At 44.5% G+C, this 15,275-nt stretch overlaps 1 long non-coding RNA gene across 1 annotated transcript in view; it reads left to right on the forward strand.

The window, feature by feature from the left end:
- Nucleotides 1-15,275, forward strand: part of LOC143840750 (uncharacterized) — a 226,563-nt gene that overhangs the window by 86,973 nt on the left and 124,315 nt on the right. The window contains exon 2 of the long non-coding RNA XR_013232375.1: nt 8,427-8,564. This is a non-coding gene — a long non-coding RNA (uncharacterized LOC143840750). The remainder of the gene's footprint in view (nt 1-8,426; nt 8,565-15,275) is intronic.

A 15,275-nucleotide genomic window follows, 5' to 3' on the forward strand; every position in this document is an offset into this window, starting at 1 on the left:
CTTTAAAAAAATTAAGTAAGCAAGTAAAAACTGCTCAGTCTCACTTTCAAAACAGAATGCAAAGAGGAAGAAAAATTAAAATTTCTTCCCCAGGATCCTCTCTCTATGTGGCTTTTAATACCCCAAACACTCTGGAAATTGCAACTCTTAACATGATGCATATGTTGATCCTCATACAGGCTAAGTTGTGTGTGTAGAGGGAGCAGATCAGAAATCCATGACCCAGAAGCACACTATGTCAGCATAAGAATGCTGCTTGTATGGGAAATGAGGAATTGGTTTAAATATATAGGCACCCATCTGGGAATGGACACAGGTTTTTCCTCTTGCATATCCAATGTCATATATAGATTGGACTATGGATTTTCCTACTACTGCATTTTAAAATGCGCTATTTCAAGCCAACATAATTTGTAATTTACTATGCCAAAGGAAGGGCACCAGGTATGCAAGGTGGTTTCTCTGGAGCTCTATTTGTTTCTCTGCCCTGGAAATGAAGCAACGCCTGGTTTATCAAACACCTGAATATTGATTTGGCTGCTGGGTTGGATTTAGCTTGGTGAGTCCCAGTTGGTACAAGGTAGGCCTGTTCTGCTCATATAAGAATTAAGTCTGCCTCTGCATAGCAACCCTGGACTTCCTTGGAGGTCTTCCATTCAAGTACCGAAGGTGGGCCACTTGACTTCCTAGCTTTGACCAGCTTGGGTTAGTTTGGACTATTCAGGATGCTTCATATAATTCATAGAACAATTAGAATGTTGAGAGCTATTCCGCACAGTGTTAATGTTGTTGAAGTCTTACCATTGTGTAATGCTATTTTTTTCACATTACGCATGATGTTGTACACAATCTGCAGCACTCCTGCAAAAATCGCTTTGTTGTAGTGCTTTTCGGGGAATCCGCAAAAGTGGATTCCCCCTTAAAAAACCGCATGATTCCTGAGAACAACCGGCAACACATCTGAAAAAGAAATGTGCGTTCTCAATGTAGCTGTAGCAAGAATGTCCCTCCCTAAGCTCTCGCACCCGAGCTTCTGGCGTCCCGATTGCCATTTCCCCCCCCCCTTAAACCGACAAAAGCAACAAATAAGCGAGGCTTCTTTGGCTAAAATCCCTCTACAAGCAATTCAGAAGTGCTTAACAGTATAACAAAGCTCCCTTCCGCAATTGTCTTTAAAGTTTCTGAGCACAAAACAGCTCCGTTAACACTGCCCATAATTCTGGCCAGAAACTGCACCCATGCGGGGCGGGGAATTTTTTTTTTAACTTTAAGAGCATGTAAACGATTAAGTGCCAGCTCCTACGCCAGTGAAAAAGGTCTATTTGATACATCGAATGAACAAATATGCATTGCTACTGGCGTTTTCAGGTTTTTTAAAAAACAGTTTTTAAAGGGAAGCACGAACACAATAGTACATTGGCTGTTCTGTTAGATTGATGGCTAGGGGCTGGAGGAAGCACGGAAAAATATCACCTCCTTTGTTGCGATTCCGGCAAGACCGGAAACTTGTGTGTTACGAAAACAGCGCTAGTGGGAAAGCCTTTTTTCATAGAAACAGCTGTGTGCATTACCGAGATCTGCTGCTATAAATCGCAGTGCTTTTTGATAGCTCTCAGATTCAGCTACGTTGGTGGTTGTGCGGAATGGCCCTAAGTCAGACTGTGACTCAACCAGGTAAAAGAGATAGGGGTGGGCAGGAAAAAAAAAGATCCACATTTTTCAGTTTCAAACATATTTGCAGCCAACCTCCCCCCCTCCCCCAGTATTCCCAGTTTCCTGGGTTCCAAATACTGGTATGGTATTAAGATCTAGGTGTTTTTGAGTATTTTTGGACTCTTTTATTTCCTATGGGAAACCTTTCTGGGGAATTGAGGAGGGGGTAGTAGTTAAGGGTACTGGCATGAAATTGCAGGGAGCTGCTGGTTCCTGTCCCTGACATACCCCTCCCCCAAATATAAAATAAATTAGACCGGGGAGACCAATTTTACACCCTCTGAACAATTCTATGGCCCCCAGCAGCCCTCATTTGTTTCCTATGGAGGAAAAAGAACCTTGCAAAAACTGTAAAACCTCAGAATCTCCCCTCATGGGACCCTTCCTGCAAGCAACAGCTAAGCCCAATCAATGTAAACCGCAAGAATCTAAAATGATGTTATACCCAAGAACCAGGGGAGAATATGTAAAATGCAAGAAGCTTATTGCAAAGGGCAGACCCTCCCCCCTCCCCCAAAAAAACATGAACCAGTCACAAACCAACTCCAGCAAAGAACAAACTTCTACAAACCAGCAAAAATACTTGGCACTGACAGAATCTTACCCCAAACAGCCTGGCACACTTTAGGAGATGGAGAAACCCGGTGGTGGGGTGAGGGGAAGAGAAAAAAACAGTCCCAAGAGCCTCTTGTGGCGCAGAGTGGTAAGGCAGCTGTCTGAAAGCTTTGCCCATGAGGCTGGGAGTTCAATCCCAGCAGCTGGCTCAAGGTTGACTCAGCCTTCCATCCTTCTGAGGTCGGTAAAATGAGTACCCAGCTTGCTGGGGGGTAAATGGTAATGACTGGGGAAGGCACTGGCAAACCACCCCGTATTGAGTCTGCCATGAAAACGCTGGAGGGCGTCACCCAAGGGTCAGACATGACTCGGTGCTTGCACAGGGGATACCTTTACCTTTACCTTTAAGACCCTACAAATGTTGGCTCTTGATATTCCTGGTTAATTCCAAATATTTCCGAGATTTTTAGGACCCATTTTTCAATATCCCAAAATATCACAGATACATTTGGGAGACCAGAATATATATAAAAAGTACTAATAAGGTATTTTTCAAAAAAACCTGGCTCAGTTATATCTGAGCGCACATGCCTAATAAGATATTCTGGATGAGAACCCCTTATAGTTATTTTAAAGTTAATTAGAATCTGGGGCAGGGGAACCTGTTTTGAAGATTAGGAAATGTCTGTTGGGAGGGAAAGTTCTACTCTCCTCATTTCTTCAACAATTTACATTGTACTTCTAAAGCTGTAATTGACCTCACAGGAGGGGGAAAAAACTGATACGGCTCTCTTAATAGCCCTGGTTTGGTCTCTCCAGTTTTTTGGGCCTGCTCACTAACTGAAAGAAAAACAGTGAGATGATCTACTTATAGATCTCTTGCGTCATATTCTGGGTGGACCCTGAATTGCTTTAAGGACTGAGCTGCCTGCATTTGGAAAGCCTTTGTCTCTAGCAACCTCATGTCAAGGATTTGGCCTGGATGAGCAAAAAGAGAGACTCTTAATCAGATACTGAGAAGTCAGTAACCCTCTGGAGAGAGAGAGTTGGCAGCCTTAAATGTTGGGGAGGCCAGGTGCACTATTCTCTGCTCATTCCTTTTCTGATGCCGGCTCGCCTTCTAAGACTAGCAGGAAGAGAGTGCATCAAACAGGTAATCTTGACAGATCAGCTGATTGGCAGGCTCTTTAAATGCTTCCTACACTTTCTCAGGCTTCAGAGACCAAGACCGCTAACCTGAGATGGAAAATGTATGCAGAAAATTTTCCATTACTTTTTTCCACATCATTTTATAATATGAATGAATGAATGCAGTAAAAATTGAACAGTTTCAAGGTTTAATTCATTTTTTTCAAGTGAACATTCCCACAAAATACAGGTGATAGATCAGACTTTCTCAACTTTTTTATTCGTGAGAAGCCCCTGAAACATTCTTCACGCTTCGAGAAACCGCAGATCATGCAGAATATGGTTGGGAAGCATAGCTGTGTACATGCCCACCTGGGGCCCATACCCTCCCCACTCCCTCCAGGCCCACCACTGGCCATTTGGGGAGGGGGTCAACATGACCATATATAGTCATATCACCTGATAAATGTCTAACAAATTTAAAAAATATATTAAAAATTAATTAACTCCCACCCTTTCAGGAAACCCTTCCAGGGACATCAAGAAACCACAGGGTTTCATGAAATCCTGGTTAAGAAAGCCTGTGATAGATAGAATATAAATGTAAATATAGATAAAAATATATCCCACATATGAGCTTTAAAATCTTCTAAGATAGCCAATCAGTCTGAAGCATTAACATCAGGTATCTTTTAATGTCTGGGCTACTAAAACTAAGACATCTAAACATCCTAAATCAGACCCTAATCTATTTGCATTGGAAAATGTTCCAGAAAACGTCCCCACTCACAATATCCCCCATCATGGGGTTAATCAGTAAGATTAAGAAAGGGAAAAAAAGAGTAATTGTATTAGCAAAAGGGGGCTGAGCTGTTCATGTAGTACAACTGCCACCTCATGTTTGAATTAGTACAATCTAAGCAGTAATTAAAATTTGATAAATTAATGTAGCCCAGAGATCTCAATGAGCTCTCTGGAAAAGCGCTAATTTATCTGAGCTGAGAGGTTGTCATTGCATCTGCAATAATGTTCAGGCCTCAAGGGATGGTTAAGCTCCTGGCTTAGATTCCATCTTTAGATCAGTGTGCACTCACCCTTTAAAAAAAATAATAAATCCCCAAACTAAAAAGGTCATATTACTATCTCCATCTCTCTCCCCCCTCATTCCCCCCTCCTCTTAAAAAAAAATAGTGAACAATATCAAATGAACCTCTTAAATACTTTTTGACAGACTAACAGCAGGCAGCTTGTTGACCTTTGCCCTCCTATCGATTCGCCTTTCAGCCATTATTCTTTGGTGATTTCTACTTTTCCTGCCTGCCCTTTCACTGAAGGGGAATGCTATCATTTCCTCCTTGCATCATCGTCATCATCTGAGGTGGTAATGATTGGGGGGAGGCACCCGTGGCCGACAAATGTCAGTGCTTTCCTCTTTCGATGACATTTGAAGGTTTCGTTCTCCACCCCCCCAAAAAAAGCAAACAAAACTTATTAATCACCTTTCTAAAGACCCCCCCCCCCCAAGGGGAAGCACTGAAACAATGGCAGGCTAAAACAATCACAAATAATCCACATAAATATATAGGGGGAGAGAAAGAGACCACAAGACCATGAGACCAGAAAGAGAAATTCAGAATATAAGAAGCATAATAGTATGCAGTTGCCTTGTCCTGAGACCATGGATACAACTAGCTCGGTATGGTTTACTCTGGCTGCTAGTGACTCTCTAGAGGAGAGTCATTCCAAACACTGGCTATATGAATTCATTTAACTAGAATATTGAACCGGGACCTTCTGCATACAAAACAGTTTCTCCTCCATTGAGTTGTAGCCTCTTCCGGTACAAGCAAGCTGTCAGGTGACATGGCCAAGAGTGGTTTAAGGATTCATGGGGCCTGTATTATAGCACAGGAAAGGCCATGAATACTTTGACAGGGATTAAATTCGTGTAACTATTCTGTCATACCTTCTGTTCGGTATGGGATAATTAGGCATATCTTCAGTAGGGCCAATGGCAAGACAGTATTTGCTCCATGATATCCGAATATATTTTCTGTTGGCACAGTATAAAGGTGTAATATTATGGCAGTGAGGCCTAGATAGGCCCTTTTAAAGTGTACTCATAGACCCAGCTTCCATGCTTGGCTCTTGAGTTTAGCAACCACAGATGTAGATGGTGTACTGTTGCAGTTTGTCATTAGGCCTGCAGCTATAGGTTTACATAGCAAAACGCCTTCTGCTAGAAGGACAATAAAGGGACAGTAGCTGCTGGTAAGTCATTTGCACAGCTATATAGGCTGAAGAATGGCCTGGGAGAGCAAGCCGAACTTGAAATTTTAGTATCAGGGCCTTTAAAATGATCCAGCCACTCAGAGTTTAATGGGCTGCTCATACATCATTCCAGAAATGACACCCATTGATACTTGGGACTTTCTAATCACCTTCCATTGGATTTTTTTGAACATGTGTGGCCCCAACTCCAGTCATGACAATGGCTAGTTAGAAAATTGCTGGTGGAACTTTTTGAGAAAGATGTTCTGCAATTTCATGCCATTGTTTTAAACCCCTGTATGATTAAATCTCACTTCCTTTAAGAGTCTGGACCAACTGGAGGTCCTCAAGAGAGCCAGTGTGGTGTAGTGGTTTAGCATGGTGGACTCTAATCTGGAGAACGGGGTCTGATTTCCCATTCCTGAAGTCTGCTGGGTGACCTCGGACCAGCCACAGTCCTTTCAGAACTCTCCCAGCCCCACCTGCCTCACGGGGACAAGGAAAGGCGACTGAAAACTGCTTTGAGACTCTTTAAGGCAGAGATGAGGGCTAGAAAAACCAACACTTCTTCTCACAAGAGCTGTACTATCTGGGAGATGATTACTGAAGAAGGCACCACTGCTATGAAGCTGAGTTCATTGAAAGCACAGCATTTCTCACAAGCGTGGACACTACTTATCACAGCAGGAGAAGGATGGCTTAGCGTGGCTGGATGCTGCCTGTAGCATTGGCGATCCCAGCCTGCCTTGCGCACCACTGCTGTGATTGGCATGTGACACTGGGGGGCAGGGTGGGGGCCAGGTCAGAAGCCCCTGACATTCAGCCACACATTGGCACCTCGGGCCTCCTTGACCATGGCAGCCCATCTATACCACCCTTGTTTTGCTTGTGCACATTTGGTATTCACCGATTTTTGGCACGTTTCTTCTTGCACAATTTTGTGTTTGTTTTCTTATTTGTCACGGCTAGCAGTTGCTGTACATGGGGCAGATCCATATGGGGGCGGGGAGATGCCAAGCTTGTGTGCTGGCCTCCCCCATTTGAAGGGGCCTTCATTAGAGGCTGTGTAGATGTTGAGTCATAGTATCATTCCTGGATGGGGGGAAGGGTACTTGGCTTGAATTTCTGGGTGGCAGGGGAGGGATCTAGTAGAGGCTGACATCTGCAGGCTCCCCAACCTGCCACCCCTGTGCACCCAGTGTGCCTTGGTTGGGGGGGGGTTGCACATGTGTGTGGCCAGGTGCTTATCACAAGATGGTTAGATCCACCCGTGCTGTGCCCACCCCCTTTTGCATAACAATAAAGCTATGGCCTATTTCTTGCCAAAATGATACGCTTGCTAAAACTAAATTGATAGGCAATACACTGATCAATATAACCCCCCCAGATCGCACCCCCAAACACACCTGCAAATGCACTGATGGTAAAAGGACAGGTTTCCCCTGTTCCCGGGGAAGAGCACACAAATCAGTCCTGTGCCCAGGTGCAGCATGGGAGGCTGATTCAAGGCCAGTCCCAGAGATAATGTTGAGGCTCCCCTCTCCCACAGTCCTCTCTTCTGAAGCAATAATTGGCAATTAGACTTCACAAGAGAACAAGAGACATGCACCAGAGGCAAAGCAACAGAGACAGTGATGAGCAATTACACTTTCCCAGGCTGCTCGCCATTTGACAGTTAGCAGGCTCCCCCCTCCCCTTACAAATGACAATACAGTGACAGCTGGCCCCTACAGGTGAGTATGAAGATATCATTGGCACCTGGCAAATGACAATACTGAATAACCATGGCAAACCTATCTTGTACAGCCTTGCTCGGGTCTTGCAAACTGCAGGTCACGGCTTCTAGCTAGGCAAAAGACAGAAAAGGCTAGAATCAGGCTGCTGCTAAAAATGATTGCTGTGTGCCAGCCATACCTGATTTGTTGTTGGGCGGGGTAGAGGGAGGTGCTAGTGAGAACATGCTGCTGTCATTCTGGGAGGCCCTGACTGGCTATTGATCAGTTTCTAGGCCCAGTTGATGGTGGCAGTGCTGAACTTTAAAGCCCTTCATCACCTGGGACCCACAAATGTGGAGCCACCTCTCCCTGTGTGTACCCATGCAGAATCCTGGCCCTGCCCAGCATGCTCCCTTTGTCTAACGTGCTCATTCTGCACAAATCTGGACTTGAGCTGTGTCCGTGGCAGCCCCATATAGGGTTGCCAAACTCCAGGCCACAGAGATCAGTTCTCCGGCTGGAGAAAACGGCTGCTTTGGAAAGTGGACTCTATGGCCTTGTACCCCTGGCCTCTCCAAGCCCGTCCTCCTCAGGCTTCACCTCCCAGATCTCCAGGTATCTCCCAGCCTGGAGCTGGTAATCTTAGCCCTGTTGCTGTGGAAAGCTAACTGGAAGTGGTCAAGGATCTGTTCCTTTCCTCTCTTTTCTGGTGAGGCTGTAAAAAAGTTATTCCAACAAGCTTTTGGGGCAGTATGAGCCTGGGTATAAAGGGAAGCTCCTGGTTTTTTGTTTTTTGTTTTGTTTTTTTTAGATTGGTGCATAATGTGATTGTCACGTATTTTAAGTCTGTTGCATTTCCATTAATTTGACCCAATGTTTTTCTTACACTGTTATCCACCTTGGGTCCTGAGGTACTCAGGGAAAAGGTGGGTTGATATGAATCCTTTAAATAAATAAGAGTTCGTACCCTACAGTTTATCCATGCTTAATCTGGAAAAAAAAATTCCTTGCTTTTAATCCATTGCTCGTTATTTTTATTTCCAGGCCAATTATACGATAAGGCACATGAAGAACAGCAGTGGAATCTCCTGTTCATTTTGCTGCATTCGCTTCCGTCCTCAGTTTGCTGAAAACACAAAATCCCTCCAGCATAATGGCCAGGAGAGCCTTACACATCAAAAGGTAATAGTGTTACAGCAGCAATAATTCACACGGACTGACACCGCCCATTCTGTTAATCTTCATGGGCCCCAATAATCCTGACCGGAATGCCACAGAATTATGAGCGAGCGCAAAGTGTTTTCTCAATTCATGCCACGTCAGGTACCGTACGTTATTTTTTGATTTATTGGGTGATATGACCTTATAGGGGCACGTGGACCCGCCTTCCCCTTCCAAAATGGCCAATGATGGGAGTGGGAAGGGGAGGATCCCTGGGTGGGCATGTCCGCAGCTATGCTTCCCAACTATAATCTGCATGATAGTGCCACTTCTGGGGCTTCTCGCAGCCTGAAGAATGTTTCAGGAGTTTCTCAAGGGTAAGAAAGTTGAGAAAGGTTGGAACGATACAGCCATGGAACGATATTTGAATTGAAGTCAGCGTTACCCAGTTCTGAGCAAGATGGTCCAAACTAGCCTGGCTCATCAGAGCTTGGCTGATAAGCCGGGCTGGCCCTGATTATTTATTTATTTGTTTGTTTGTTTGTTTATATACCACCCTCCCTGAAGGCTCAGGGCGGGTCACATAAAACAGAAACAATACAGATAACTTAGTTTAACAATAATAAAATGATAACAACAAGCAACATAGAACAGAAAAATATGGAGAACGTCAGGCCCATCATCAGCCATTTTGGGAAGGGAGGCAGTCCACATGACCATATATGGCTATAGAAGACTACCAAGGAAAACAAGGATTGCTATGCAGAGGTAGGCCCTGGCATGCCAACCTCTGAACGTCTCTTGCCTTGGGACCCTAGGAGGTTGCCATAATTCCGCTGCAACTTGATGGCACTAAAAATGAAGAGCTGAAGAGGGTCAAGCCAGTTTTTTGTACCCTGCTTTTTACCACCTGAATGAGTCTCAAAACACCTAACCATCACCTATGTTTCTTCTCCCCACAAGAGTCCCCAGTGAGGTAGGTGGGGCTGAGAAAGCTCTGAGAGAAGCTGTGACTGGCCCAAGATCACCCAGCTGGCTACAAGTGGAGGAAGAGTGTGGAATCAAACCTGGTTGTCCAAATTAGATGCCATTGCTCTTAATCACTACACCAAGAGAGTGACACTATTAAACATGGCAAAAAAAATACCGAGCACCATCGAGCACCATTCAGTTCGTGCATATCCAAATATTGCAAAAGAAACTGGGGATCCTAGTCTGCAACTTGTTATTTGTTAGTACTACCAAGGAAATCAATGGGATTGTACCTCCATTGCTGGTTTGATCAGTTGTTGCTGGATTAATGAGTTAGACCAGCCTTTGTCAACTTCTTTACCTTTGAGAAACCCCTGAAACCATCTTCAAGCTTCAAGAAGCCCCAGAATATGCTCAGGAAGAATCACTGTGTAGACACCTACCTGGGGCCCCTCCCCTTCTCACCCAATTCAGGCCCATCATTGGTTATTTTGGGAGGGGTCATGTCATCTGCTATATAGTCATGTCACCTGATAAATATTTAACAATGAAAAAACACATTAACTCCCACCCATTCAGGAAACTCTACCAGGGCCATCAAGAAACCCCAGGGTTTCACAAAACCCTGGTTGAGAAAGTCTGCATTAGATGTTGGAGGTTTCGGCTCCTTTGCGCCTGATGTTTTGAAACAGCATTTTAACATTCTTGCTGCAGTACCTTGAGTAGATCTTGCTACATTTTGTGCTTGAAAATTTAAATTTATCCTTATTATTGAAGAAAAGCGGACAATTTGATGATACGCAGTATTGGTGTCGGTTGGTTCCCTGAGCTAGAATTGCTATAATGTCTCTTCTCTGAATCAGTGAGAGAACAGGAAGGAAGATCCCATTTCACAGTAACCAAAGGGACAGATCTGTTTCCCTGACAGCATTAATTGATCATGCTGAGTTCACTCTGATATGGGGTCACTGAGTGGTTCCATCGATGAAATGGTATCTCAGGCTGAAGTTTTTGAGCCTTTCTTTTGTGTGGCCTTGCTTTTGGAAGCACTGCTTGTAGAAACTTGCACCTGCCGGGATAAAAACAAAAACTGCACTCCCCTCCTCCCGAGATGTTTACGTGGTTATCAAATTTTAAAATGAGCAGAGAATGTGAGCAAGAAGCTGCTGTACCGCCTGTATGGAAAGCTTGGGCACAGCAAGGCAATCTGCAGGGATAGGGTTTCAGGCTGTCTTTCTTTTTCAGAGGCAGAAAGAAAAGGCTGACGGTGGCATGGGGGACGGTCAGAATCAAGGATGCTGTTGGCGTAGAAGAAGATTGACAACGACAACCCAATCTTCAGATTGCCTAAAATGGCAGGCGGATTCACATAGTGAATCTGGAAACTCTCTGGTTGTGGGGAATGAAATAGGGATGCCTCCCCAGGTGGGACCTGAGGATCCCCTGGAATTATAGCTCATCTCCAGACTAAAGAGATCAGTTCCCCTGGAGAAAATGGCTGCTCTGGAAGGTGGACTCCATAGTATCATATTCCACTGAGGTCCCTCCCCGTACACTCCCGGCTCCACCCCCAAAGTCTCCAGGTATTTCCTAATCCAGGGTGGGGCCCCCTAGAGTGAGAGGCTGAATTACATCTTGATATATGTTAGTGGCTGCTCTATTATGCATTTCCGGTAGCATTGGTTGTGCGAACCAGCTCCTAGACCCCATGATTATAAGCATGGTCCATGATCTCAGCAGGAAGAGTGCTTGCACTTGAAAGCTCACACCTTGAATAAATCTTTGTTGGTCTTAAAGGTGCTACTGGACTCTGATTCAGTGAGAAGGTTAAGCAGGCATAGTAAGTGTTTGTTCAGAATTCCTGCATAGGTCGAAACACGTGAGGTCTTTGGATATTAAGCTATAATTATCTCATATATGTGTTACCTATAGGAAAAAGTGTCACTCCTTGCTCAGAAGTCAAAATTAAGCACACACAATTGCTTTAAATCTACAGCAGGGATCGCCAACTCCCGGTCTGTGGCCCGATACCGGACCACCAGCAACCGTACCTGCCTCTTCCCCCCCCCCCCCCGCTGCGAGAAGCTCGCGGCCTGGCTAGCTTCCTACTGTGAGAGTGGGGGGAAAAGGCAGGCGCAGCCTCCGGCATGCCAGCGGACGCTAACGCGCACACGCGGAGCTGCCACACATGCATGTTAGCGCCCCCTGCTGGTGAAAACATGCATGCAGCCAGGCCGGCAGCTTTCCCTCAACCCCGGAGGCGGTCCTCAACTGGAAAAAGGTTAGGGACCGCTACTCTACAAGATGGTGGTTTACCACCCTGGGGATTCAAAAATGATCTTAAAACTTTATTTTATGTATATCTGTGTATTTTAACACAATTGTGTGTGCTTAATATTGACCTCTGAGGAAGACCTGCATAGGTCGAAATGCGTTAAGTCTTTGGATGTTAGGATATGACTAACCTATATGTGTATGACCTATAGGAAAAAGTGCCACTCCTTGCTGTTTTTATTGTTTTGAATACTTTCATATATTTGAGCTCCGTAAATAAAATTGAAATGAAATACATTGATATCATATAAAGTTGCAATTTTCTCAACCTTTTTAGGTTCTCAGCTCTATTCCAGATTGGGTCCCCCCCCCTTTTTTTTTTTGATGCTGCATGGTTGTGTGAACCAGCTCCTAGACCCCATGATTATAAGCACGGTCCATGACCTCAGCGGGAGGGCTAAACATGCAGAGTAAGTGTTCGTTCAGAATATTTGCTGGCAGAAATCCTGGGTTAGGATAACCCAGCCTCTTTTGTCTGACCTTCCTTCCATTAACTTCAAACAAATGAAAATCTTTAAATTCCTCTGTTGTTTTTGGGTTCTTCAGTGCGAAGTCATGAATTATAGAAACAGGGGGAGTTTAAATTGATTCTTTTAAAAAGGACAAACAAGCCACGTGAGAACCTCGGGAAAAGGTATTTATTAAACAGTTGAACGGTAAGGCGGCGCCTCAGAAATGAGCAACAGCCAACCAACAAGCCAGGGCAGCAATTGGGCTCTGAGGGGATTATGAGTGACACAATTTTCTAATACTGTATCTGGGTTCTGACTGCAGGGACATGAGTGGTCGCAACCAGTTACTGTATTTCCTTCCCCCCTAGGTGGGTGTACTGTTTAGGATGGGGCTGTTTTTACCACCATGCTACTAATTTTTGTATTACTGTGTTTTAATTTGGTTTTTAATGGGGCTTTAGTATTGGAACCTATTTGTAACCCGCCACAAGCCAGTCTGCTGGGAGTGGCAGCCAATAAGTCCAACTAATAATTAATAAATTAATTTTATAAAGAATGTTAAGGAGGCAAGGAACAGTTTCTGTAGCAGAAAAGGCGCCCCTGTATTTTCTATTATTTATTTATTATTTCAATATATTACCCGCCATTCCCAAGTGGCTCATGGCGGGTTACAACAGTTGAATAAAATCCCCAATAAAATCCCCATTTAAAGACATAAAAGCACATAAAACACTGTGTGTTTTGTTGGGAATCCTAATGCCTTTTGTTTATCACCTTTCTCCGTCAAAATCACTCGTGAATTTGTGGGGTTTCTTGAAACACATCAAAATTGCAGGGGACCTCTCCTGGACCATCCTTCACGTGCCCTCCAAGTTTCTCCCCATTGTCTTGAAGTTTGGAAATGTATCCATTCATTCATCACACCAAACCACTACAAACTACTTGAAGGTTCACGGAGGTTGACTGGCTACAAGCTTGAATGTGCAAATTGCAAATCTACTTTCAAGCATTCCATTTAGAACTGTCATTTATAACCTACTTTAACTATTTAGCATAAGAGCCTCTTGTGGCGCAGAGCGGTAAGGCAGCCGTCTGAAATCTTTGCCCATGAGGCTGGGAGTTCAATCCCAGCAGCCGGCTCAAGGTTGACTCAGCCTTCCATCCTTCCGAGGTCGGTAAAATGAGTACCCAGCTTGCTGCTGGGGGGTAAACGGTAATGACTGGGGAAGGCACTGGCAAACCATCCCGTATTGAGTCTGCCATGAAAACACTGGAGGGCGTCACCCCAAGGGTCAGACATGACTTGGTGCTTGCACAGGGGATACCTTTACCTTTACCTTAACTATTTAGCAGCACCCCAAGAGTTAACACTAGACACAAAGTGACCAGCTGTGGCTCTTTGAAGCCCAATGTACTGCAGCAGGAGAATCTTTCCCATTGAAGCAAACAGGGGTTCAAATGAATTTACTTTTGAATTTTGTCAAAGAGACTGATCATGTTTGTGGGCAGAGTTCCAAATGTATAGAGGGCGGAGCATCAGGCTGCTTCAAACAATAAAATACTTTTTAGTCAGAAGAGAAACAACCATGTATAGAAAGAGAAAGACAGAGACCCAACTACCTCACTAGTTGTTGTCTTTAGTCATTCTTCTGTTGTTCAACTGTTTGGGAAGTAAGCCAGGAGGAGGTGTGCTCAAAAGAGCAGGAAGTCTCCTGTTGAGCCAACCAGTTCATTGGAGAAGATAATTTAAAAATCACCAGAAAGTTCTTATCCTAACTATGCTAAATATAAATCTCCTCTGATGCCCCCTGCAGGCCACCCTTTATATGCTGCTCAGTTATGCATCTTGCAGATCTTGCATATTCAAACAGTGTTAAAGGAGCCTCACTATAGCGGCCAACTTTCTTTTGACCCTGGATTTTTGATCTCTTCATCTTTTTACTGCTCCAAAAAAAATAGAAGGGGGATCATTTTCAGCCATACGAATGATGAGTGTCAGCCACTGTAGGTCCTTAGATTGATCAGCAAGGGAAAACCTGCTGCAGGCCATCTGGAGTGGCGCGCATGAGAAAGGCAGCGTGCAGCATTGTGATGGGGTTCCCACCATTTTATTTAAATACGAGGGCTATTCATTGGAGGACTGTCTCGGTCCCCTCCTCTGGCTTCAGAAACACGGCATTAGTGCAATGTCAGTTTGTGTTAAGATCAACAGTGGCCTTTGCCACGTACAACCTCCCCTGTTTCTGCGCCCAGATAGTGGAGCACCACGGAGTCTTCACTCCAGAGATCGATCCGCCTTCATGTCTGATATTAACTTACATCGCGGGGGCCAGAGTGGATGTGAAGAAGGTGGGCTGGAATGGTTGTTTACCCACTGAACCTTGAGGTACAACTTTAAGCGAATGGCTTTGAGTTGCCGAAATGACTGCAGCTGTACCGTTCCCCCCCCCCCTTGCTCTCTGTTTTTTTTTTTTTTTGAAGGGTTTGCAGTGATAAGAGCAGCTCTCTGAGGATTTGAATGTCTGAGTGATCTAAATCCAGGGCAGTTGAGCTGAAGAGGATGCATGCACTAGCCTGTTTGCACTGAATAGTCTCCATCAATAATTTATGGCAATGACTGCTCGCTATTATTACAAAAATACCGGCTTGCATTTTGACACTTGCATCCCACTTGTAAGTCAATAGATACATTCTGCCCTGCAAATAACAGACCACAGGCTAAGCTATCCAGCCAGGCGTGTTTGGCAACAAGGCAAGCTGCCCGTCCGAAGCAACACTGGGGACAGCCCTGGGAGAAGTCCTAATCAGATCCATTTCCCAACTATGATACAGATCCTTAATAAGCTGGCTTTTCCTTTCTCCTCTCTTTCATGGTTTTGCTCCTACCATGGTTTTATTCAGCAATCTAACAGGTGGTGGCAGCAGTTCTTGTTGTTATTATTATTATTATTATTATTATTAGTAGTAGTAGTAG

This window comes from Paroedura picta, chromosome 6 (assembly GCF_049243985.1).
Source record: "Paroedura picta isolate Pp20150507F chromosome 6, Ppicta_v3.0, whole genome shotgun sequence".
Lineage (NCBI taxonomy): Eukaryota > Metazoa > Chordata > Lepidosauria > Squamata > Gekkonidae > Paroedura > Paroedura picta.